The sequence below is a fragment of the Phallusia mammillata genome, chromosome 6, assembly GCF_965637545.1.
Source record: "Phallusia mammillata chromosome 6, kaPhaMamm4.hap1.1, whole genome shotgun sequence".
Taxonomy (NCBI): Eukaryota; Metazoa; Chordata; class Ascidiacea; order Phlebobranchia; family Ascidiidae; genus Phallusia; species Phallusia mammillata.
In genome coordinates, this window is record NC_137257.1 from 12,900,187 (window position 1) to 12,924,257 (window position 24,071).

The 24,071-nt window shown below is 37.4% G+C and overlaps 13 non-coding genes across 13 annotated transcripts; all 13 read left to right on the forward strand.

Annotated features, from left to right (window-relative positions):
- Nucleotides 1-139: 139 nt before the first annotated feature.
- On the forward strand, nucleotides 140-211 carry Trnad-guc (transfer RNA aspartic acid (anticodon GUC)). The gene has a single exon. It is a non-coding gene; the product is annotated as a tRNA-Asp (tRNA).
- Nucleotides 212-2,930: 2,719 nt separating this feature from the next.
- Trnad-guc (transfer RNA aspartic acid (anticodon GUC)) lies at nucleotides 2,931-3,002 on the forward strand. The gene has a single exon. It is a non-coding gene; the product is annotated as a tRNA-Asp (tRNA).
- Nucleotides 3,003-4,326: 1,324 nt separating this feature from the next.
- Nucleotides 4,327-4,398, forward strand: Trnad-guc (transfer RNA aspartic acid (anticodon GUC)). Its single transcript has one exon. It is a non-coding gene; the product is annotated as a tRNA-Asp (tRNA).
- A 1,324-nt stretch (nucleotides 4,399-5,722) lies between these two features.
- Nucleotides 5,723-5,794, forward strand: Trnad-guc (transfer RNA aspartic acid (anticodon GUC)). Its single transcript has one exon. It is a non-coding gene; the product is annotated as a tRNA-Asp (tRNA).
- Nucleotides 5,795-8,514: 2,720 nt separating this feature from the next.
- Nucleotides 8,515-8,586, forward strand: Trnad-guc (transfer RNA aspartic acid (anticodon GUC)). Its single transcript has one exon. It is a non-coding gene; the product is annotated as a tRNA-Asp (tRNA).
- A 1,324-nt stretch (nucleotides 8,587-9,910) lies between these two features.
- Nucleotides 9,911-9,982, forward strand: Trnad-guc (transfer RNA aspartic acid (anticodon GUC)). The gene has a single exon. It is a non-coding gene; the product is annotated as a tRNA-Asp (tRNA).
- Nucleotides 9,983-11,305: 1,323 nt separating this feature from the next.
- Nucleotides 11,306-11,377, forward strand: Trnad-guc (transfer RNA aspartic acid (anticodon GUC)). Its single transcript has one exon. It is a non-coding gene; the product is annotated as a tRNA-Asp (tRNA).
- Nucleotides 11,378-12,701: 1,324 nt separating this feature from the next.
- Nucleotides 12,702-12,773, forward strand: Trnad-guc (transfer RNA aspartic acid (anticodon GUC)). The gene has a single exon. It is a non-coding gene; the product is annotated as a tRNA-Asp (tRNA).
- Nucleotides 12,774-18,262: 5,489 nt separating this feature from the next.
- On the forward strand, nucleotides 18,263-18,334 carry Trnad-guc (transfer RNA aspartic acid (anticodon GUC)). The gene has a single exon. It is a non-coding gene; the product is annotated as a tRNA-Asp (tRNA).
- Nucleotides 18,335-19,658: 1,324 nt separating this feature from the next.
- On the forward strand, nucleotides 19,659-19,729 carry Trnad-guc (transfer RNA aspartic acid (anticodon GUC)). The gene has a single exon. It is a non-coding gene; the product is annotated as a tRNA-Asp (tRNA).
- Nucleotides 19,730-21,058: 1,329 nt separating this feature from the next.
- On the forward strand, nucleotides 21,059-21,130 carry Trnad-guc (transfer RNA aspartic acid (anticodon GUC)). The gene has a single exon. It is a non-coding gene; the product is annotated as a tRNA-Asp (tRNA).
- A 1,324-nt stretch (nucleotides 21,131-22,454) lies between these two features.
- On the forward strand, nucleotides 22,455-22,525 carry Trnad-guc (transfer RNA aspartic acid (anticodon GUC)). The gene has a single exon. It is a non-coding gene; the product is annotated as a tRNA-Asp (tRNA).
- Nucleotides 22,526-23,849: 1,324 nt separating this feature from the next.
- On the forward strand, nucleotides 23,850-23,921 carry Trnad-guc (transfer RNA aspartic acid (anticodon GUC)). The gene has a single exon. It is a non-coding gene; the product is annotated as a tRNA-Asp (tRNA).
- Nucleotides 23,922-24,071: the final 150 nt, after the last annotated feature.

The following is a 24,071-nucleotide window of genomic DNA, read 5'->3' on the forward strand; positions in this document are numbered from 1 at the left end:
CTGCTTATCAGAAAAAATCCGCTCTTCAAAGTTAGCGTGGTACGCTTATAGTGATTAACTAACGTTTTAAGTTTTGTTTATGTTTGCGAAAAACATTTCTTCAGAATTGACATTCCAATAATTAACAACATGTTTCATGTCCTCGTTAGTATAGTGGTAAGTATCCCCGCCTGTCACGCGGGAGACCGGGGTTCGATTCCCCGACGGGGAGCGTTTGTTATTTTTTCTGCATTATCTGTGAGATTTTAGTTGACAACAGTTGACTTTCAACGCCAAAAAAGTACAAAAATCCATTACTAACATGCTTTTTCTGGTTTGAACAGATTCCTTGAGAAACCTCAAAGTTTTGTGCAACAATGTCTGAAATCAAAAAAATGATGTGCACTAGTTTAATATTTTGCTTTATTGCAAGTGATGAAAATAAGCACATGACTGCTTGAAGACGAAGACACGAAAAAGCCACAAAAAGAAGGTAATTGCGAAAGTACATCAACGCGATGGAACAAACTTGATGAAAACATCTATATATATTTCAACGCATATCTTTAATAAGTAAAATATGTCTTTCATATGCTCTTGAAGTTACCAGTGTTCTATTACACTGCTGTTAGCATTTGTCGACAATGGCGGCCATGTTGCGTTCTGAGGACTTGAGAAACAAGGGAAGAACAAGAACGAGTAGATTTGGAAGATGATTCAATGTCCGATATAGGTTTAAAAGCCGTTTTTCTTGCAAGCGGTACCGCTGCCTTTCCTCTGTAACAGTGAACAACATTAGTTGGGTTGCTGAATGATTTTCTTGCTCGTTTCGTTGATTGAAAGGTTTCATTTTCATGAGAGTTTAAATGAGACTCATCAGTTAGCGAGCAATTATTGTCATCGTCTTCGGTGCGAGAGCGCTTTTTCGAAATTACAGCACCCCGCTTTGACACAAAACTGTTATCGAACCTATTGCGTAACCGATTCCTGGACAGGAATAAGCTCTTTGGATTTTTCTTTTGCTCACCAGTTCGACCTTCAACGTTTCATCAAGAGCCTGCGAAAAAAGATTACGTTCGTAAAAACAGTTTGTTCAAAGTTAAGATTGACAACAATATGAAAGTGGTCAAGTAATTTAGTTAATTTTGCCGTAACACTTGTGTACAACTTACCATGCTAAGGAGATAAACTGCTACATCCGGGGTGGTATTCATCAATTTGTTTTGCATTGTTTCTTTTCAACAAATAGTTGTTGTTTTATTCAAGAAGTTCGATGGTGTGTACTATCAGCCAACCATTATATAGGTAACTTTGCCAGAAAAAAAGTTTAAGAAGTCAAAGTGTTTTTCAAGTGCCGCGTTTAAACTTTGCGTTTCGACTTCGTATCAGACATTTATTTTGTTTAATGAGATAAGACTGCTTATCAGAAAAAGTCCGCTCTTCAAAGTTAGCGTGGTACGCTCATAGTGATTAACTAACGTTTTAAGTTTTGTTTATGTTTGCGAAAGACATTTCTTCAGAATTGACATTCCAATAATTAATAACATGTTTCATGTCCTCGTTAGTATAGTGGTAAGTATCCCCGCCTGTCACGCGTGTGACCGGGGTTCGATTCCCCGACGGGCAGCGTTTGTTATTTTTTCTGCATTATCTGTGAGATTTTAGTTGACAACAGTTGACTTTCAACGCCAAAAAAGTACAAAAATCCATTACTAACATGCTTTTTCTGGTTTGAACAGATTCCTTGAGAAACCTCAAAGTTTTGTGCAACAATGTCTGAAATCAAAAAAATGATGTGCACTAGTTTAATATTTTGCTTTATTGCAAGTGATGAAAATAAGCACATGACTGCTTGAAGACGAAGACACGAAAAAGACACAAAAAGAAGGTAATTGCGAAAGTACATCAACGCGATGGAACAAACTTGATGAAAACATCTATATATATTTCAACGCATATCTTTAATAAGTAAAATATGTCTTTCATATGCTCTTGAAGTTACCAGTGTTCTATTACACTGCTGTTAGCATTTGTCGACAATGGCGGCCATGTTGCGTTCTGAGGACTTGAGAAACAAGGGAAGAACAAGAACGAGTAGATTTGGAAGATGATTCAATGTCCGATATAGGTTTAAAAGCCGTTTTTCTTGCAAGCGGTACCGCTGCCTTTCCTCTGTAACAGTGACCAACATTAGTTGGGCTGCTGAATGATTTTCTTGCTCGTTTCGTTGATTGAAAGGTTTCATTTTCATGAGAGTTTAAATGAGACTCATCAGTTAGCGAGCAATTATTGTCATCGTCTTCGGTGCGAGAGCGCTTTTTCGAAATTACAGCACCCCGCTTTGACACAAAACTGTTATCGAACCTATTGCGTAACCGATTACTGGGACAGGAATAAGCTCTTTGGATTTTTCTTTTGCTCACCAGTTCGACCTTCAACGTTTCATCAAGAGCCTGCGAAATAAGATTACGTTCGTAAAAACAGTTTGTTCAAAGTTAAGATTGACAACAATATGAAAGTGGTCAAGTAATTTAGTTAATTTTGCCGTAACACTTGTGTACAACTTACCATGCTAAGGAGATAAACTGCTGCATCCGGGGTGGTATTCATCAATTTGTTTTGCATTGTTTCTTTTCAACAAATAGTTGTTGTTTTATTCAAGAAGTTCGATGGTGTGGATGTTCAGCCAACCATTATATACGTAACTTTGCCAGAAGAAAAGTTTAAGAAGTCAACGTGTTTTTCAAGTGCCGCGTTTAAACTTTGCGTTTCGACTTCGTATCAGACATTTATTTTGTTTAATGAGATAAGACTGCTTATCAGAAAAAGTCCGCTCTTCAAAATTAGCGTGGTACGCTTATAGTGATTAACTAACGTTTTAAGTTTTGTTTATGTTTGCGAAAAACATTTCTTCACAATTGACATTCCAATAATTAACAACATGTTTCATGTCCTCGTTAGTATAGTGGTAAGTATCCCCGCCTGTCACGCGGGAGACCGGGGTTCGATTCCCCGACGGGGAGCGTTTGTTATTTTTTCTGCATTATCTGTGAGATTTTAGTTGACAAGAGTTGATTTTCAACGCCAAAAAAGTACAAAAATCCATTACTAACATGCTTTTTCTGGTTTGAACAGATTCCTTGAGAAACCTCAAAGTTTTGTGCAACAATGTCTGAAATCAAAAAAATGATGTGCACTAGTTTAATATTTTGCTTTATTGCAAGTGATGAAAATAAGCACATGACTGCTTGAACACGAAGACACGAAAAAGCCACAAAAAGAAGGTAATTGCGAAAGTACATCAACGCGATGGAACAAACTTGATGAAAACATCTATATATATTTCAACGCATATCTTTAATAAGTAAAATATGTCTTTCATATGCTCTTGAAGTTACCAGTGTTCTATTACACTGCTGTTAGCATTTGTCGACAATGGCGGCCATGTTGCGTTCTGAGGACTTGAGAAACAAGGGTAGAACAAGAACGAGTAGATTTGGAAGATGATTCAATGTCCGATATAGGTTTAAAAGCCGTTTTTCTTGCAAGCGGTACCGCTGCCTTTCCTCTGTAACAGTGACCAACATTAGTTGGGCTGCTGAATGATTTTCTTGCTCGTTTCGTTGATTGAAAGGTTTCATTTTCATGAGAGTTTAAATGAGACTCATTAGTTAGCGAGCAATTATTGTCATCGTCTTCGGTGCGAGAGCGCTTTTTCGAAATTGCAGCACCCCGCTTTGACACAAAACTGTTATCGAACCTATTGCGTAACCGATTCCTGGGACAGGAATAAGCTCTTTGGATTTTTCTTTTGCTCACCAGTTCGACCTTCAACGTTTCATCAAGAGCCTGCGAAAAAAGATTACGTTCGTAAAAACAGTTTGTTCAAAGTTAAGATTGACAACAATATGAAAGTGGTCAAGTAATTTAGTTAATTTTGCCGTAACACTTGTGTACAACTTACCATGCTAAGGAGATAAACTGCTACATCCGGGGTGGTATTCATCAATTTGTTTTGCATTGTTTCTTTTCAACAAATATTTGTTGTTTTATTCAAGAAGTTCGATGGTGTGGACTATCAGCCAACCATTATATACGTAACTTTGACAGAAAACAAGTTTAAGAAGTCAACGTGTTTTTCAAGTGCCGCGTTTAAACTTTGCGTTTCGAATTCGTATCAGACATTTATTTTGTTTAATGAGATAAGACTGCTTATCAGAAAAAATCCGCTCTTCAAAGTTAGCGTGGTACGCTTATAGTGATTAACTAACGTTTTAAGTTTTGTTTATGTTTGCGAAAAACATTTCTTCAGAATTGACATTCCAATAATTAACAACATGTTTCATGTCCTCGTTAGTATAGTGGTAAGTATCCCCGCCTGTCACGCGGGAGACCGGGGTTCGATTCCCCGACGGGGAGCGTTTGTTATTTTTTCTGCATTATCTGTGAGATTTTAGTTGACAACAGTTGACTTTCAACGCCAAAAAAGTACAAAAATCCATTACTAACATGCTTTTTCTGGTTTGAACAGATTCCTTGAGAAACCTCAAAGTTTTGTGCAACAATGTCTGAAATCAAAAAAATGATGTGCACTAGTTTAATATTTTGCTTTATTGCAAGTGATGAAAATAAGCACATGACTGCTTGAAGACGAAGACACGAAAAAGACACAAAAAGAAGGTAATTGCGAAAGTACATCAACGCGATGGAACAAACTTGATGAAAACATCTATATATATTTCAACGCATATCTTTAACAAGTAAAATATGTCTTTCATATGGTCTTGAAGTTACCAGTGTTCTATTACACTGCTGTTAGCATTTGTCGACAATGGCGGCCATGTTGCGTTCTGAGGACTTGAGAAACAAGGGAAGAACAAGAACGAGTAGATTTGGAAGATGATTCAATGTCCGATATAGGTTTAAAAGCCGTTTTTCTTGCAAGCGGTACCGCTGCCTTTCCTCTGTAACAGTGAACAACATTAGTTGGGCTGCTGAATGATTTTCTTGCTCGTTTCGTTGATTGAAAGGTTTCATTTTCATGAGAGTTTAAATGAGACTCATCAGTTAGCGAGCAATTATTGTCATCGTCTTCGGTGCGAGAGCGCTTTTTCGAAATTACAGCACCCCGCTTTGACACAAAACTGTTATCGAACCTATTGCGTAACCGATTCCTGGGACAGGAATAAGCTCTTTGGATTTTTCTTTTGCTCACCAGTTCGACCTTCAACGTTTCATCAAGAGCCTGCGAAAAAAGATTACGTTCGTAAAAACAGTTTGTTCAAAGTTAAGATTGACAACAATATGAAAGTGGTCAAGTAATTTAGTTAATTTTGCCGTAACACTTGTGTACAACTTACCATGCTAAGGAGATAAACTGCTACATCCGGGGTGGTATTCATCAATTTGTTTTGCATTGTTTCTTTTCAACAAATATTTGTTGTTTTATTCAAGAAGTTCGATGGTGTGGACTATCAGCCAACCATTATATACGTAACTTTGACAGAAAACAAGTTTAAGAAGTCAACGTGTTTTTCAAGTGCCGCGTTTAAACTTTGCGTTTCGAATTCGTATCAGACATTTATTTTGTTTAATGAGATAAGACTGCTTATCAGAAAAAATCCGCTCTTCAAAGTTAGCGTGGTACGCTTATAGTGATTAACTAACGTTTTAAGTTTTGTTTATGTTTGCGAAAAACATTTCTTCAGAATTGACATTCCAATAATTAACAACATGTTTCATGTCCTCGTTAGTATAGTGGTAAGTATCCCCGCCTGTCACGCGGGAGACCGGGGTTCGATTCCCCGACGGGGAGCGTTTGTTATTTTTTCTGCATTATCTGTGAGATTTTAGTTGACAACAGTTGACTTTCAACGCCAAAAAAGTACAAAAATCCATTGCTAACATGCTTTTTCTGGTTTGAACAGATTCCTTGAGAAACCTCAAAGTTTTGTGCAACAATGTCTGAAATCAAAAAAATGATGTGCACTAGTTTAATATTTTGCTTTATTGCAAGTGATGAAAATAAGCACATGACTGCTTGAAGACGAAGACACGAAAAAGACACAAAAAGAAGGTAATTGCGAAAGTACATCAACGCGATGGAACAAACTTGATGAAAACATCTATATATATTTCAACGCATATCTTTAATAAGTAAAATATGTCTTTCATATGCTCTTGAAGTTACCAGTGTTCTATTACACTGCTGTTAGCATTTGTCGACAATGGCGGCCATGTTGCGTTCTGAGGACTTGAGAAACAAGGGAAGAACAAGAACGAGTAGATTTGGAAGATGATTCAATGTCCGATATAGGTTTAAAAGCCGTTTTTCTTGCAAGCGGTACCGCTGCCTTTCCTCTGTAACAGTGACCAACATTAGTTGGGCTGCTGAATGATTTTCTTGCTCGTTTCGTTGATTGAAAGGTTTCATTTTCATGAGAGTTTAAATGAGACTCATCAGTTAGCGAGCAATTATCGTCATCGTCTTCGGTGCGAGAGCGCTTTTTCGAAATTACAGCACCCCGCTTTGACACAAAACTGTTATCGAACCTATTGCGTAACCGATTCCTGGGACAGGAATAAGCTCTTTGGATTTTTCTTTTGCTCACCAGTTCGACCTTCAACGTTTCATCAAGAGCCTGCGAAAAAAGATTACGTTCGTAAAAACAGTTTGTTCAAAGTTAAGATTGACAACAATATGAAAGTGGTCAAGTAATTTAGTTAATTTTGCCGTAACACTTGTGTACAACTTACCATGCTAAGGAGATAAACTGCTACATCCGGGGTGGTATTCATCAATTTGTTTTGCATTGTTTCTTTTCAACAAATAGTTGTTGTTTTATTCAAGAAGTTCGATGGTGTGTACTATCAGCCAACCATTATATAGGTAACTTTGCCAGAAAAAAAGTTTAAGAAGTCAAAGTGTTTTTCAAGTGCCGCGTTTAAACTTTGCGTTTCGACTTCGTATCAGACATTTATTTTGTTTAATGAGATAAGACTGCTTATCAGAAAAAGTCCGCTCTTCAAAGTTAGCGTGGTACGCTCATAGTGATTAACTAACGTTTTAAGTTTTGTTTATGTTTGCGAAAGACATTTCTTCAGAATTGACATTCCAATAATTAATAACATGTTTCATGTCCTCGTTAGTATAGTGGTAAGTATCCCCGCCTGTCACGCGTGTGACCGGGGTTCGATTCCCCGACGGGCAGCGTTTGTTATTTTTTCTGCATTATCTGTGAGATTTTAGTTGACAACAGTTGACTTTCAACGCCAAAAAAGTACAAAAATCCATTACTAACATGCTTTTTCTGGTTTGAACAGATTCCTTGAGAAACCTCAAAGTTTTGTGCAACAATGTCTGAAATCAAAAAAATGATGTGCACTAGTTTAATATTTTGCTTTATTGCAAGTGATGAAAATAAGCACATGACTGCTTGAAGACGAAGACACGAAAAAGACACAAAAAGAAGGTAATTGCGAAAGTACATCAACGCGATGGAACAAACTTGATGAAAACATCTATATATATTTCAACGCATATCTTTAATAAGTAAAATATGTCTTTCATATGCTCTTGAAGTTACCAGTGTTCTATTACACTGCTGTTAGCATTTGTCGACAATGGCGGCCATGTTGCGTTCTGAGGACTTGAGAAACAAGGGAAGAACAAGAACGAGTAGATTTGGAAGATGATTCAATGTCCGATATAGGTTTAAAAGCCGTTTTTCTTGCAAGCGGTACCGCTGCCTTTCCTCTGTAACAGTGACCAACATTAGTTGGGCTGCTGAATGATTTTCTTGCTCGTTTCGTTGATTGAAAGGTTTCATTTTCATGAGAGTTTAAATGAGACTCATCAGTTAGCGAGCAATTATTGTCATCGTCTTCGGTGCGAGAGCGCTTTTTCGAAATTACAGCACCCCGCTTTGACACAAAACTGTTATCGAACCTATTGCGTAACCGATTACTGGGACAGGAATAAGCTCTTTGGATTTTTCTTTTGCTCACCAGTTCGACCTTCAACGTTTCATCAAGAGCCTGCGAAATAAGATTACGTTCGTAAAAACAGTTTGTTCAAAGTTAAGATTGACAACAATATGAAAGTGGTCAAGTAATTTAGTTAATTTTGCCGTAACACTTGTGTACAACTTACCATGCTAAGGAGATAAACTGCTGCATCCGGGGTGGTATTCATCAATTTGTTTTGCATTGTTTCTTTTCAACAAATAGTTGTTGTTTTATTCAAGAAGTTCGATGGTGTGGATGTTCAGCCAACCATTATATACGTAACTTTGCCAGAAGAAAAGTTTAAGAAGTCAACGTGTTTTTCAAGTGCCGCGTTTAAACTTTGCGTTTCGACTTCGTATCAGACATTTATTTTGTTTAATGAGATAAGACTGCTTATCAGAAAAAGTCCGCTCTTCAAAATTAGCGTGGTACGCTTATAGTGATTAACTAACGTTTTAAGTTTTGTTTATGTTTGCGAAAAACATTTCTTCACAATTGACATTCCAATAATTAACAACATGTTTCATGTCCTCGTTAGTATAGTGGTAAGTATCCCCGCCTGTCACGCGGGAGACCGGTGTTCGATTCCCCGACGGGGAGCGTTTGTTATTTTTTCTGCATTATCTGTGAGATTTTAGTTGACAAGAGTTGATTTTCAACGCCAAAAAAGTACAAAAATCCATTACTAACATGCTTTTTCTGGTTTGAACAGATTCCTTGAGAAACCTCAAAGTTTTGTGCAACAATGTCTGAAATCAAAAAAATGATGTGCACTAGTTTAATATTTTGCTTTATTGCAAGTGATGAAAATAAGCACATGACTGCTTGAAGACGAAGACACGAAAAAGCCACAAAAAGAAGGTAATTGCGAAAGTACATCAACGCGATGGAACAAACTTGATGAAAACATCTATATATATTTCAACGCATATCTTTAATAAGTAAAATATGTCTTTCATATGCTCTTGAAGTTACCAGTGTTCTATTACACTGCTGTTAGCATTTGTCGACAATGGCGGCCATGTTGCGTTCTGAGGACTTGAGAAACAAGGGTAGAACAAGAACGAGTAGATTTGGAAGATGATTCAATGTCCGATATAGGTTTAAAAGCCGTTTTTCTTGCAAGCGGTACCGCTGCCTTTCCTCTGTAACAGTGACCAACATTAGTTGGGCTGCTGAATGATTTTCTTGCTCGTTTCGTTGATTGAAAGGTTTCATTTTCATGAGAGTTTAAATGAGACTCATCAGTTAGCGAGCAATTATTGTCATCGTCTTCGGTGCGAGAGCGCTTTTTCGAAATTGCAGCACCCCGCTTTGACACAAAACTGTTATCGAACCTATTGCGTAACCGATTCCTGGGACAGGAATAAGCTCTTTGGATTTTTCTTTTGCTCACCAGTTCGACCTTCAACGTTTCATCAAGAGCCTGCGAAAAAAGATTACGTTCGTAAAAACAGTTTGTTCAAAGTTAAGATTGACAACAATATGAAAGTGGTCAAGTAATTTAGTTAATTTTGCCGTAACACTTGTGTACAACTTACCATGCTAAGGAGATAAACTGCTACATCCGGGGTGGTATTCATCAATTTGTTTTGCATTGTTTCTTTTCAACAAATAGTTGTTGTTTTATTCAAGAAGTTCGATGGTGTGGACTATCAGCCAACCATTATATACGTAACTTTGCCAGAAGAAAAGTTTAAGAAGTCAACGTGTTTTTCAAGTGCCGCGTTTAAACTTTGCGTTTCGACTTCGTATCAGACATTTATTTTGTTTAATGAGATAAGACTGCTTATCTGAAAAAGTCCGCTCTTCAAAGTTAGCGTGGTACGCTTATAGTGATTAACTAACGTTTTAAGTTTTGTTTATGTTTGCGAAAAACATTTCTTCACAATTGACATTCCAATAATTAACAACATGTTTCATGTCCTCGTTAGTATAGTGGTAAGTATCCCCGCCTGTCACGCGGGAGACCGGGGTTCGATTCCCCAACGGGGAGCGTTTGTTATTTTTTCTGCATTATCTGTGAGATTTTAGTTGACAACAGTTGACTTTCAACGCCAAAAAAGTACAAAAATCCATTACTAACATGCTTTTTCTGGTTTGAACAGATTCCTTGAGAAACCTCAAAGTTTTGTGCAACAATGTCTGAAATCAAAAAAATGATGTGCACTAGTTTAATATTTTGCTTTATTGCAAGTGATGAAAATAAGCACATGACTGCTTGAAGACGAAGACACGAAAAAGCCACAAAAAGAAGGTAATTGCGAAAGTACATCAACGCGATGGAACAAACTTGATGAAAACATCTATATATATTTCAACGCATATCTTTAATAAGTAAAATATGTCTTTCATATGCTCTTGAAGTTACCAGTGTTCTATTACACTGCTGTTAGCATTTGTCGACAATGGCGGCCATGTTGCGTTCTGAGGACTTGAGAAACAAGGGAAGAACAAGAACGAGTAGATTTGGAAGATGATTCAATGTCCGATATAGGTTTAAAAGCCGTTTTTCTTGCAAGCGGTACCGCTGCCTTTCCTCTGTAACAGTGACCAACATTAGTTGGGCTGCTGAATGATTTTCTTGCTCGTTTCGTTGATTGAAAGGTTTCATTTTCATGAGAGTTTAAATGAGACTCATCAGTTAGCGAGCAATTATTGTCATCGTCTTCGGTGCGAGAGCGCTTTTTCGAAATTACAGCACCCCGCTTTGACACAAAACTGTTATCGAACCTATTGCGTAACCGATTCCTGGACAGGAATAAGCTCTTTGGATTTTTCTTTTGCTCACCAGTTCGACCTTCAACGTTTCATCAAGAGCCTGCGAAAAAAGATTACGTTCGTAAAAACAGTTTGTTCAAAGTTAAGATTGACAACAATATGAAAGTGGTCAAGTAATTTAGTTAATTTTGCCGTAACACTTGTGTACAACTTACCATGCTAAGGAGATAAACTGCTACATCCGGGGTGGTATTCATCAATTTGTTTTGCATTCTTTCTTTTCAACAAATAGTTGTTGTTTTATTCAAGAAGTTCGATGGTGTGGACTATCAGCCAACCATTATATACGTAACTTTGCCAGAAAAAAAGTTTAAGAAGTCAACGTGTTTTTCAAGTGCCGCGTTTAAACTTTGCGTTTCGACTTCGTATCAGACATTTATTTTGTTTAATGAGATAAGACTGCTTATCAGAAAAAGTCCGCTCTTCAAAGTTAGCGTGGTACGCTTATAGTGATTAACTAACGTTTTAAGTTTTGTTTATGTTTGCGAAAAACATTTCTTCACAATTGACATTCCAATAATTAACAACATGTTTCATGTCCTCGTTAGTATAGTGGTAAGTATCCCCGCCTGTCACGCGGGAGACCGGGGTTCGATTCCCCGACGGGGAGCGTTTGTTATTTTTTCTGCATTATCTGTGAGATTTTAGTTGACAACAGTTGACTTTCAACGCCAAAAAAGTACAAAAATGCATTACTAACATGCTTTTTCTGGTTTGAACAGATTCCTTGAGAAACCTCAAAGTTTTGTGCAACAATGTCTGAAATCAAAAAAATGATGTGCACTAGTTTAATATTTTGCTTTATTGCAAGTGATGAAAATAAGCACATGACTGCTTGAAGACGAAGACACGAAAAAGACACAAAAAGAAGGTAATTGCGAAAGTACATCAACGCGATGGAACAAACTTGATGAAAACATCTATATATATTTCAACGCATATCTTTAATAAGTAAAATATGTCTTTCATATGCTCTTGAAGTTACCAGTGTTCTATTACACTGCTGTTAGCATTTGTCGACAATGGCGGCCATGTTGCGTTCTGAGGACTTGAGAAACAAGGGTAGAACAAGAACGAGTAGATTTGGAAGATGATTCAATGTCCGATATAGGTTTAAAAGCCGTTTTTCTTGCAAGCGGTACCGCTGCCTTTCCTCTGTAACAGTGACCAACATTAGTTGGGCTGCTGAATGATTTTCTTGCTCGTTTCGTTGATTGAAAGGTTTCATTTTCATGAGAGTTTAAATGAGACTCATCAGTTAGCGAGCAATTATTGTCATCGTCTTCGGTGCGAGAGCGCTTTTTCGAAATTGCAGCACCCCGCTTTGACACAAAACTGTTATCGAACCTATTGCGTAACCGATTCCTGGGACAGGAATAAGCTCTTTGGATTTTTCTTTTGCTCACCAGTTCGACCTTCAACGTTTCATCAAGAGCCTGCGAAAAAAGATTACGTTCGTAAAAACAGTTTGTTCAAAGTTACGATTGACAACAATATGAAAGTGGTCAAGTAATTTAGTTAATTTTGCCGTAACACTTGTGTTCAACTTACCATGCTAAGGAGATAAACTGCTACATCCGGGGTGGTATTCATCAATTTGTTTTGCATTGTTTCTTTTCAACAAATAGTTGTTGTTTTATTCAAGAAGTTCGATGGTGTGGACTATCAGCCAACCATTATATACGTAACTTTGCCAGAAGAAAAGTTTAAGAAGTCAACGTGTTTTTCAAGTGCCGCGTTTAAACTTTGCGTTTCGACTTCGTATCAGACATTTATTTTGTTTAATGAGATAAGACTGCTTATCAGAAAAAGTCCGCTCTTCAAAGTTAGCGTGGTACGCTTATAGTGATTAACTAACGTTTTAAGTTTTGTTTATGTTTGCGAAAAACATTTCTTCACAATTGACATTCCAATAATTAACAACATGTTTCATGTCCTCGTTAGTATAGTGGTAAGTATCCCCGCCTGTCACGCGGGAGACCGGGGTTCGATTCCCCGACGGGGAGCGTTTGTTATTTTTTCTGCATTATCTGTGAGATTTTAGTTGACAACAGTTGACTTTCAACGCCAAAAAAGTACAAAAATCCATTACTAACATGCTTTTTCTGGTTTGAACAGATTCCTTGAGAAACCTCAAAGTTTTGTGCAACAATGTCTGAAATCAAAAAAATGATGTGCACTAGTTTAATATTTTGCTTTATTGCAAGTGATGAAAATAAGCACATGACTGCTTGAAGACGAAGACACGAAAAAGCCACAAAAAGAAGGTAATTGCGAAAGTACATCAACGCGATGGAACAAACTTGATGAAAACATCTATATATATTTCAACGCATATCTTTAATAAGTAAAATATGTCTTTCATATGCTCTTGAAGTTACCAGTGTTCTATTACACTGCTGTTAGCATTTGTCGACAATGGCGGCCATGTTGCGTTCTGAGGACTTGAGAAACAAGGGAAGAACAAGAACGAGTAGATTTGGAAGATGATTCAATGTCCGATATAGGTTTAAAAGCCGTTTTTCTTGCAAGCGGTACCGCTGCCTTTCCTCTGTAACAGTGACCAACATTAGTTGGGCTGCTGAATGATTTTCTGGCTCGTTTCGTTGATTGAAAGGTTTCATTTTCATGAGAGTTTAAATGAGACTCATCAGTTAGCGAGCAATTATTGTCATCGTCTTCGGTGCGAGAGCGCTTTTTCGAAATTACAGCACCCCGCTTTGACACAAAACTGTTATCGAACCTATTGCGTAACCGATTCCTGGACAGGAATAAGCTCTTTGGATTTTTCTTTTGCTCACCAGTTCGACCTTCAACGTTTCATCAAGAGCCTGCGAAAAAAGATTACGTTCGTAAAAACAGTTTGTTCAAAGTTAAGATTGACAACAATATGAAAGTGGTCAAGTAATTTAGTTAATTTTGCCGTAACACTTGTGTACAACTTACCATGCTAAGGAGATAAACTGCTACATCCGGGGTGGTATTCATCAATTTGTTTTGCATTCTTTCTTTTCAACAAATAGTTGTTGTTTTATTCAAGAAGTTCGATGGTGTGGACTATCAGCCAACCATTATATACGTAACTTTGCCAGAAGGAAAGTTTAAGAAGTCAACGTGTTTTTCAAGTGCCGCGTTTAAACTTTGCGTTTCGACTTCGTATCAGACATTTATTTTGTTTAATGAGATAAGACTGCTTATCAGAAAAAGTCCGCTCTTCAAAGTTAGCGTGGTACGCTTATAGTGATTAACTAACGTTTTAAGTTTTGTTTATGTTTGCGAAAAACATTTCTTCACAATTGACATTCCAATAATTAACAACATGTTTCATGTCCTCGTTAGTGTAGTGGTAAGTATCCCCGCCTGTCACGCGGGAGACCGGTGTTCGATTCCCCGACGGGGAGCGTTTGTTACGCATTATCTGTGAGATTTTAGTTGACAACAGTTGACTTTCAACGCCAAAAAAGTACAAAAATGCATTACTAACATGCTTTTTCTGGTTTGAACAGATTCCTTGAGAAACCTCAAAGTTTTGTGCAACAATGTCTGAAATCAAAAAAATGATGTGCACTAGTTTAATATTTTGCTTTATTGCAAGTGATAAAAATAAGCACATGACTGCTTGAAGACGAAGACACGAAAAAGCCACAAAAAGAAGGTAATTACGAAAGTACATCAACGCGATGGAACAAACTTGATGAAAACATCTATATATATTTCAACGCATATCTTTAATAAGTAAAATATGTCTTTCATATGCTCTTGAAGTTACCAGTGTTCTATTACACTGCTGTTAGCATTTGTCGACAATGGCGGCCATGTTGCGTTCTGAGGACTTGAGAAACAAGGGTAGAACAAGAACGAGTAGATTTGGAAGATGATTCAATGTCCGATATAGGTTTAAAAGCCGTTTTTCTTGCAAGCGGTACCGCTGCCTTTCCTCTGTAACAGTGAACAACATTAGTTGGGCTGCTGAATGATTTTCTTGCTCGTTTCGTTGATTGAAAGGTTTCATTTTCATAAGAGTTTCAATGAGACTCATCAGTTAGCGAGCAATTATTGTCATCGTCTTCGGTGCGAGAGCGCTTTTTCGAAATTACAGCACCCCGCTTTGACACAAAACTGTTATCGAACCTATTGCGTAACCGATTCCTGGGACAGGAATAAGCTCTTTGGATTTTTCTTTTGCTCACCAGTTCGACCTTCAACGTTTCATCAAGAGCCTGCGAAAAAAGATTACGTTCGTAAAAACAGTTTGTTCAAAGTTAAGATTGACAACAATATGAAAGTGGTCAAGTAATTTAGTTAATTTTGCCGTAACACTTGTGTTCAACTTACCATGCTAAGGAGATAAACTGCTACATCCGGGGTGGTATTCATCAATTTGTTTTGCATTGTTTCTTTTCAACAAATAGTTGTTGTTTTATTCAAGAAGTTCGATGGTGTGGATGTTCAGCCAACCATTATATACGTAACTTTGCCAGAAGAAAAGTTTAAGAAGTCAACGTGTTTTTCAAGTGCCGCGTTTAAACTTTGCGTTTCGACTTCGTATCAGACATTTATTTTGTTTAATGAGATAAGACTGCTTATCAGAAAGTCCGCTCTTCAAAGTTAGCGTGGTACGCTTATAGTGATTAACTAACGTTTTAAGTTTTGTTTATGTTTGCGAAAAACATTTCTTCACAATTGACATTCCAATAATTAACAACATGTTTCATGTCCTCGTTAGTATAGTGGTAAGTATCCCCGCCTGTCACGCGGGAGACCGGTGTTCGATTCCCCGACAGGGAGCGTTTGTTACGCATTATCTGTGAGATTTTAGTTGACAACAGTTGACTTTCAACGCCAAAAAAAGTACAAAAATGCATTACTAACATGCTTTTTCTGGTTTGAACAGATTCCTTGAGAAACCTCAAAGTTTTGTGCAACAATGTCTGAAATCAGAAAAATGATGTGCACTAGTTTAATATTTTGCTTTATTGCAAGTGATGAAAATAAGCACATGACTGCTTGAAGACGAAGACACGAAAAAGCCACAAAAAGAAGGTAATTGCGAAAGTACATCAAAGCGATGGAACAAACTTGATGAAAACATCTATATATATTTCAACGCATATCTTTAATAAGTAAAATATGTCTTTCATATGCTCTTGAAGTTACCAGTGTTCTATTACACTGCTGTTAGCATTTGTCGACAATGGCGGCCATGTTGCGTTCTGAGGACTTGAGAAACAAGGGAAGAACAAGAACGAGTAGATTTGGAAGATGATTCAATGTCCGATATAGGTTTAAAAGCCGTTTTTCTTGCAAGCGGTACCGCTGCCTTTCCTCTGTAACAGTGACCAACATTAGTTGGGCTGCTGAATGATTTTCTTGCTCGTTTCGTTGATTTAGGGTTTCATTTTCATGAGAGTTTAAATGAGACTCATCAGTTAGCGAGCAATTATTGTCATCGTCTTCGGTGCGAGAGCGCTTTTTCGAAATTACAGCACCCCGCTTTGACACAAAACTGTTATCGAACCTATTGCGTAACCGATTCCTGGGACAGGAATAAGCTCTTTGGATTTTTCTTTTGCTCACCAGTTCGACCTTCAACGTTTCATCAAGAGCCTGCGAAAAAAGATTACGTTCGTAAAAACAGTTTGTTCAAAGTTACGATTGACAACAATATGAAAGTGGTCAAGTAATTTAGTTAATTTTGCCGTAACACTTGTGTTCAACTTACCATGCTAAGGAGATAAACTGCTACATCCGGGGTGGTATTCATCAATTTGTTTTGCATTGTTTCTTTTCAACAAATAGTTGTTGTTTTATTCAAGAAGTTCGATGGTGTGGATGTTCAGCCAACCATTATATACGTAACTTTGCCAGAAGAAAAGTTTAAGAAGTCAACGTGTTTTTCAAGTGCCGCGTTTAAACTTTGCGTTTCGACTTCGTATCAGACATTTATTTTGTTTAATGAGATAAGACTGCTTATCAGAAAAAGTCCGCTCTTCAAAGTTAGCGTGGTACGCTTATAGTGATTAACTAACGTTTTAAGTTTTGTTTATGTTTGCGAAAAACATTTCTTCACAATTGACATTCCAATAATTAACAACATGTTTCATGTCCTCGTTAGTATAGTGGTAAGTATCCCCGCCTGTCACGCGGGAGACCGGTGTTCGATTCCCCGACAGGGAGCGTTTGTTACGCATTATCTGTGAGATTTTAGTTGACAACAGTTGACTTTCAACGCCAAAAAAAGTACAAAAATGCATTACTAACATGCTTTTTCTGGTTTGAACAGATTCCTTGAGAAACCTCAAAGTTTTGTGCAACAATGTCTGAAATCAGAAAAATGATGTGCACTAGTTTAATATTTTGCTTTATTGCAAGTGATGAAAATAAGCACATGACTGCTTGAAGACGAAGACACGAAAAAGCCACAAAAAGAAGGTAATTGCGAAAGTACATCAACGCGATGAAACAAACTTGATGAAAACATCTATATATATTTCAACGCATATCTTTAATAAGTAAAATATGTCTTTCATATGCTCTTGAAGTTACCAGTGTTCTATTACACTGCTGTTAGCATTTGTCGACAATGGCGGCCATGTTGCGTTCTGAGGACTTGAGAAACAAGGGAAGAACAAGAACGAGTAGATTTGGAAGATGATTCAATGTCCGATATAGGTTTAAAAGCCGTTTTTCTTGCAAGCGGTACCGCTGCCTTTCCTCTGTAACAGTGACCAACATTAGTTGGGCTGCTGAATGATTTTCTTGCTCGTTTCGTTGATTGAAAGGTTTCATTTTCATGAGAGTTTAAATGAGACTCATCAGTTAGCGAGCAATTATTGTCATCGTCTTCGGTGCGAGAGCGCTTTTTCGAAATTACAGCACCCCGCTTTGACACAAAACTGTTATCGAACCTATTGCGTAACCGATTCCTGGGACAGGAATAAGCTCTTTGGATTTTTCTTTTGCTCACCAGTTCGACCTTCAACGTTTCATCAAGAGCCTGCGAAAAAAGATTACGTTCGTAAAAACAGTTTGTTCAAAGTTACGATTGACAACAATATGAAAGTGGTCAAGTAATTTAGTTAATTTTGCCGTAACACTTGTGTTCAACTTACCATGCTAAGGAGATAAACTGCTACATCCGGGGTGGTATTCATCAATTTGTTTTGCATTGTTTCTTTTCAACAAATAGTTGTTGTTTTATTCAAGAAGTTCGATGGTGTGGATGTTTAGCCAACCATTATATACGTAACTTTGCCAGAAGAAAAGTTTAAGAAGTCAACGTGTTTTTCAAGTGCCGCGTTTAAACTTTGCGTTTCGACTTCGTATCAGACATTTATTTTGTTTAATGAGATAAGACTGCTTATCAGAAAAAGTCCGCTCTTCAAAGTTAGCGTGGTACGCTTATAGTGATTAACTAACGTTTTAAGTTTTGTTTATGTTTGCGAAAAACATTTCTTCACAATTGACATTCCAATAATTAACAACATGTTTCATGTCCTCGTTAGTATAGTGGTAAGTATCCCCGCCTGTCACGCGGGAGACCGGGGTTCGATTCCCCGACGGGGAGCGTTTGTTATTTTTTCTGCATTATCTGTGAGATTTTAGTTGACAACAGTTGACTTTCAACGCCAAAAAAGTACAAAAATCCATTACTAACATGCTTTTTCTGGTTTGAACAGATTCCTTGAGAAACCTCAAAGTTTTGTGCAACAATGTCTGAAATCAAAAAAATGATGTGCACTAGTTTAATATTTTGCTTTATTGCAAGTGATAAAAATAAGCACATGACTGCTTGAAGACGAAGACACGAAAAAGCCACAAAAAGAAGGTAATTGCGAAAGTACATCAACGCGATGGAACAAACTTGATGAAAACATCTATATATATTTCAACGCATATCTTTAATAAGTAAAATATGTCTTTCATATGCTCTTGAAGTTACCAGTGTTCTATTACACTGCTGTTAGCATTTGTCGACAATGGCGGCCATGTTGCGTTCTGAGGACTTGAGAAACAAGGGTAGAACAAGAACGAGTAGATTTGGAAGATGATTCAATGTCCGATATAGGTTTAAAAGCCGTTTTTCTTGCAAGCGGTACCGCTGCCTTTCCTCTGTAACAGTGACCAACATTTGTTGGGCTGCTGAATGATTTTCTTGCTCGTTTCGTTGATTGAAAGGTTTCATTTTCATGAGAGTTTAAATGAGACTCATCAGTTAGCGAGCAATTATTGTCATCGTCTTCGGTGCGAGAGCGCTTTTTCGAAATTACAGCACCCCGCTTTGACACAAAACTGTTATCGAACCTATTGCGTAATCGATTCCTGGGACAGGAATAAGCTCTTTGGATTTTTCTTTTGCTCACCAGTTCGACCTTCAACGTTTCATCAAGAGCCTGCGAAAAAAGATTACGTTCGTAAAAACAGTTTGTTCAAAGTTAAGATTGACAACAATATGAAAGTGGTCAAGTAATTTAGTTAATTTTGCCGTAACACTTGTGTACAACTTACCATGCTAAGGAGATAAACTGCTACATCCGGGGTGGTATTCATCAATTTGTTTTGCATTGTTTCTTTTCAACAAATAGTTGTTGTTTTATTCAAGAAGTTCGATGGTGTGGATGTTCAGCCAACCATTATATACGTAACTTTGCCAGAAGAAAAGTTTAAGAAGTCAACGTGTTTTTCAAGTGCCGCGTTTAAACTTTGCGTTTCGACTTCGTATCAGACATTTATTTTGTTTAATGAGATAAGACTGCTTATCAGAAAAAGTCCGCTCTTCAAAGTTAGCGTGGTACGCTTATAGTGATTAACTAACGTTTTAAGTTTTGTTTATGTTTGCGAAAAACATTTCTTCACAATTGACATTCCAATAATTAACAACATGTTTCATGTCCTCGTTAGTATAGTGGTAAGTATCCCCGCCTGTCACGCGGGAGACGGGGTTCGATTCCCCGACGGGGAGCGTTTGTTATTTTTTCTGCATTATCTGTGAGATTTTAATTGACAACAGTTGACTTTCAACGCCAAAAAAGTACAAAAATGCATTACTAACATGCTTTTTCTGGTTTGAACAGATTCCTTGAGAAACCTCAAAGTTTTGTGCAACAATGTCTGAAATCAAAAAAATGATGTGCACTAGTTTAATATTTTGCTTTATTGCAAGTGATAAAAATAAGCACATGACTGCTTGAAGACGAAGACACGAAAAAGCCACAAAAAGAAGGTAATTGCGAAAGTACATCAACGCGATGGAACAAACTTGATGAAAACATCTAAGTTGTATATATTTCAACGCATATCTTTAATAAGTAAAATATGTCTTTCATATGCTCTTGAAGTTACCAGTGTTCTATTACACTGCTGTTAGCATTTGTCGACAATGGCGGCCATGTTGCGTTCTGAGGACTTGAGAAACAAGGGTAGAACAAGAACGAGTAGATTTGGAAGATGATTCAATGTCCGATATAGGTTTAAAAGCCGTTTTTCTTGCAAGCGGTACCGCTGCCTTTCCTCTGTAACAGTGACCAACATTAGTTGGGCTGCTGAATGATTTTCTTGCTCGTTTCGTTGATTGAAAGGTTTCATTTTCATGAGAGTTTAAATGAGACTCATCAGTTAGCGAGCAATTATTGTCATCGTCTTCGGTGCGAGAGCGCTTTTTCGAAATTACAGCACCCCGCTTTGACACAAAACTGTTATCGAACCTATTGCGTAACCGATTCCTGGGACAGGAATAAGCTCTTTGGATTTTTCTTTTGCTCACCAGTTCGACCTTCAACGTTTCATCAAGAGCCTGCGAAAAAAGATTACGTTCGTAAAAACAGTTTGTTCAAAGTTACGATTGACAACAATATGAAAGTGGTCAAGTAATTTAGTTAATTTTGCCGTAACACTTGTGTTCAACTTACCATGCTAAGGAGATAAACTGCTACATCCGGGGTGGTATTCATCAATTTGTTTTGCATTGTTTCTTTTCAACAAATAGTTGTTGTTTTATTCAAGAAGTTCGATGGTGTGGATGTTCAGCCAACCATTATATACGTAACTTTGCCAGAAGAAAAGTTTAAGAAGTCAACGTGTTTTTCAAGTGCCGCGTTTAAACTTTGCGTTTCGACTTCGTATCAGACATTTATTTTGTTTAATGAGATAAGACTGCTTATCAGAAAAAGTCCGCTCTTCAAAGTTAGCGTGGTACGCTTATAGTGATTAACTAACGTTTTAAGTTTTGTTTATGTTTGCGAAAAACATTTCTTCACAATTGACATTCCAATAATTAACAACATGTTTCATGTCCTCGTTAGTATAGTGGTAAGTATCCCCGCCTGTCACGCGGGAGACCGGGGTTCGATTCCCCGACGGGGAGCGTTTGTTATTTTTTCTGCATTATCTGTGAGATTTTAGTTGACAACAGTTGACTTTCAACGCCAAAAAAGTACAAAAATCCATTACTAACATGCTTTTTCTGGTTTGAACAGATTCCTTGAGAAACCTCAAAGTTTTGTGCAACAATGTCTGAAATCAAAAAAATGATGTGCACTAGTTTAATATTTTGCTTTATTGCAAGTGATAAAAATAAGCACATGACTGCTTGAAGACGAAGACACGAAAAAGCCACAAAAAGAAGGTAATTGCGAAAGTACATCAACGCGATGGAACAAACTTGATGAAAACATCTATATATATTTCAACGCATATCTTTAATAAGTAAAATATGTCTTTCATATGCTCTTGAAGTTACCAGTGTTCTATTACACTGCTGTTAGCATTTGTCGACAATGGCGGCCATGTTGCGTTCTGAGGACTTGAGAAACAAGGGTAGAACAAGAACGAGTAGATTTGGAAGATGATTCAATGTCCGATATAGGTTTAAAAGCCGTTTTTCTTGCAAGCGGTACCGCTGCCTTTCCTCTGTAACAGTGACCAACATTTGTTGGGCTGCTGAATGATTTTCTTGCTCGTTTCGTTGATTGAAAGGTTTCATTTTCATGAGAGTTTAAATGAGACTCATCAGTTAGCGAGCAATTATTGTCATCGTCTTCGGTGCGAGAGCGCTTTTTCGAAATTACAGCACCCCGCTTTGACACAAAACTGTTATCGAACCTATTGCGTAATCGATTCCTGGGACAGGAATAAGCTCTTTGGATTTTTCTTTTGCTCACCAGTTCGACCTTCAACGTTTCATCAAGAGCCTGCGAAAAAAGATTACGTTCGTAAAAACAGTTTGTTCAAAGTTAAGATTGACAACAATATGAAAGTGGTCAAGTAATTTAGTTAATTTTGCCGTAACACTTGTGTACAACTTACCATGCTAAGGAGATAAACTGCTACATCCGGGGTGGTATTCATCAATTTGTTTTGCATTGTTTCTTTTCAACAAATAGTTGTTGTTTTATTCAAGAAGTTCGATGGTGTGGATGTTCAGCCAACCATTATATACGTAACTTTGCCAGAAGAAAAGTTTAAGAAGTCAACGTGTTTTTCAAGTGCCGCGTTTAAACTTTGCGTTTCGACTTCGTATCAGACATTTATTTTGTTTAATGAGATAAGACTGCTTATCAGAAAAAGTCCGCTCTTCAAAGTTAGCGTGGTACGCTTATAGTGATTAACTAACGTTTTAAGTTTTGTTTATGTTTGCGAAAAACATTTCTTCACAATTGACATTCCAATAATTAACAACATGTTTCATGTCCTCGTTAGTATAGTGGTAAGTATCCCCGCCTGTCACGCGGGAGACGGGGTTCGATTCCCCGACGGGGAGCGTTTGTTATTTTTTCTGCATTATCTGTGAGATTTTAGTTGACAGCAGTTGACTTTCAACGCCAAAAAAGTACAAAAATGCATTACTAACATGCTTTTTCTGGTTTGAACAGATTCCTTGAGAAACCTCAAAGTTTTGTGCAACAATGTCTGAAATCCAAAAAATGATGTGCACTAGTTTAATATTTTGCTTTATTGCAAGTGATGAAAATAAGCACATGACTGCTTGAAGACGAAGACACGAAAAAGCCACAAAAAGAAGGTAATTGCGAAAGTACATCAACGCGATGGAACAAACTTGATGAAAACATCTATATATATTTCAACGCATATCTTTAATAAGTAAAATATGTCTTTCATATGCTCTTGAAGTTACCAGTGTTCTATTACACTGCTGTTAGCATTTGTCGACAATGGCGGCCATGTTGCGTTCTGAGGACTTGAGAAACAAGGGAAGAACAAGAACGAGTAGATTTGGAAGATGATTCAATGTCCGATATAGGTTTAAAAGCCGTTTTTCTTGCAAGCGGTACCGCTGCCTTTCCTCTGTAACAGTGACCAACATTAGTTGGGCTGCTGAATGATTTTCTTGCTCGTTTCGTTGATTGAAAGGTTTCATTTTCATGAGAGTTTAAATGAGACTCATCAGTTAGCGAGCAATTATTGTCATCGTCTTCGGTGCGAGAGCGCTTTTTCGAAATTACAGCACCCCGCTTTGACACAAAACTGTTATCGAACCTATTGCGTAACCGATTCCTGGGACAGGAATAAGCTCTTTGGATTTTTCTTTTGCTCACCAGTTCGACCTTCAACGTTTCATCAAGAGCCTGCGAAAAAAGATTACGTTCGTAAAAACAGTTTGTTCAAAGTTACGATTGACAACAATATGAAAGTGGTCAAGTAATTTAGTTAATTTTGCCGTAACACTTGTGTACAACTTACCATGCTAAGGAGATAAACTGCTACATCCGGGGTGGTATTCATCAATTTGTTTTGCATTGTTTCTTTTCAACAAATAGTTGTTGTTTTATTCAAGAAGTTCGATGGTGTGGACTATCAGCCAACCATTATATACGTAACTTTGCCAGAAGAAAAGTTTAAGAAGTCAACGTGTTTTTCAAGTGCCGCGTTTAAACTTTGCGTTTCGACTTCGTATCAGACATTTATTTTGTTTAATGAGATAAGACTGCTTATCAGAAAAAGTCCGCTCTTCAAAGTTAGCGTGGTACGCTTATAGTGATTAACTAACGTTTTAAGTTTTGTTTATGTTTGCGAAAAACATTTCTTCACAATTGACATTCCAATAATTAACAACATGTTTCATGTCCTCGTTAGTATAGTGGTAAGTATCCCCGCCTGTCACGCGGGAGACCGGGGTTCGATTCCCCGACGGGGAGCGTTTGTTATTTTTTCTGCATTATCTGTGAGATTTTAGTTGACAACAGTTGACTTTCAACGCCAAAAAAGTACAAAAATCCATTACTAACATGCTTTTTCTGGTTTGAACAGATTCCTTGAGAAACCTCAAAGTTTTGTGCAACAATCTC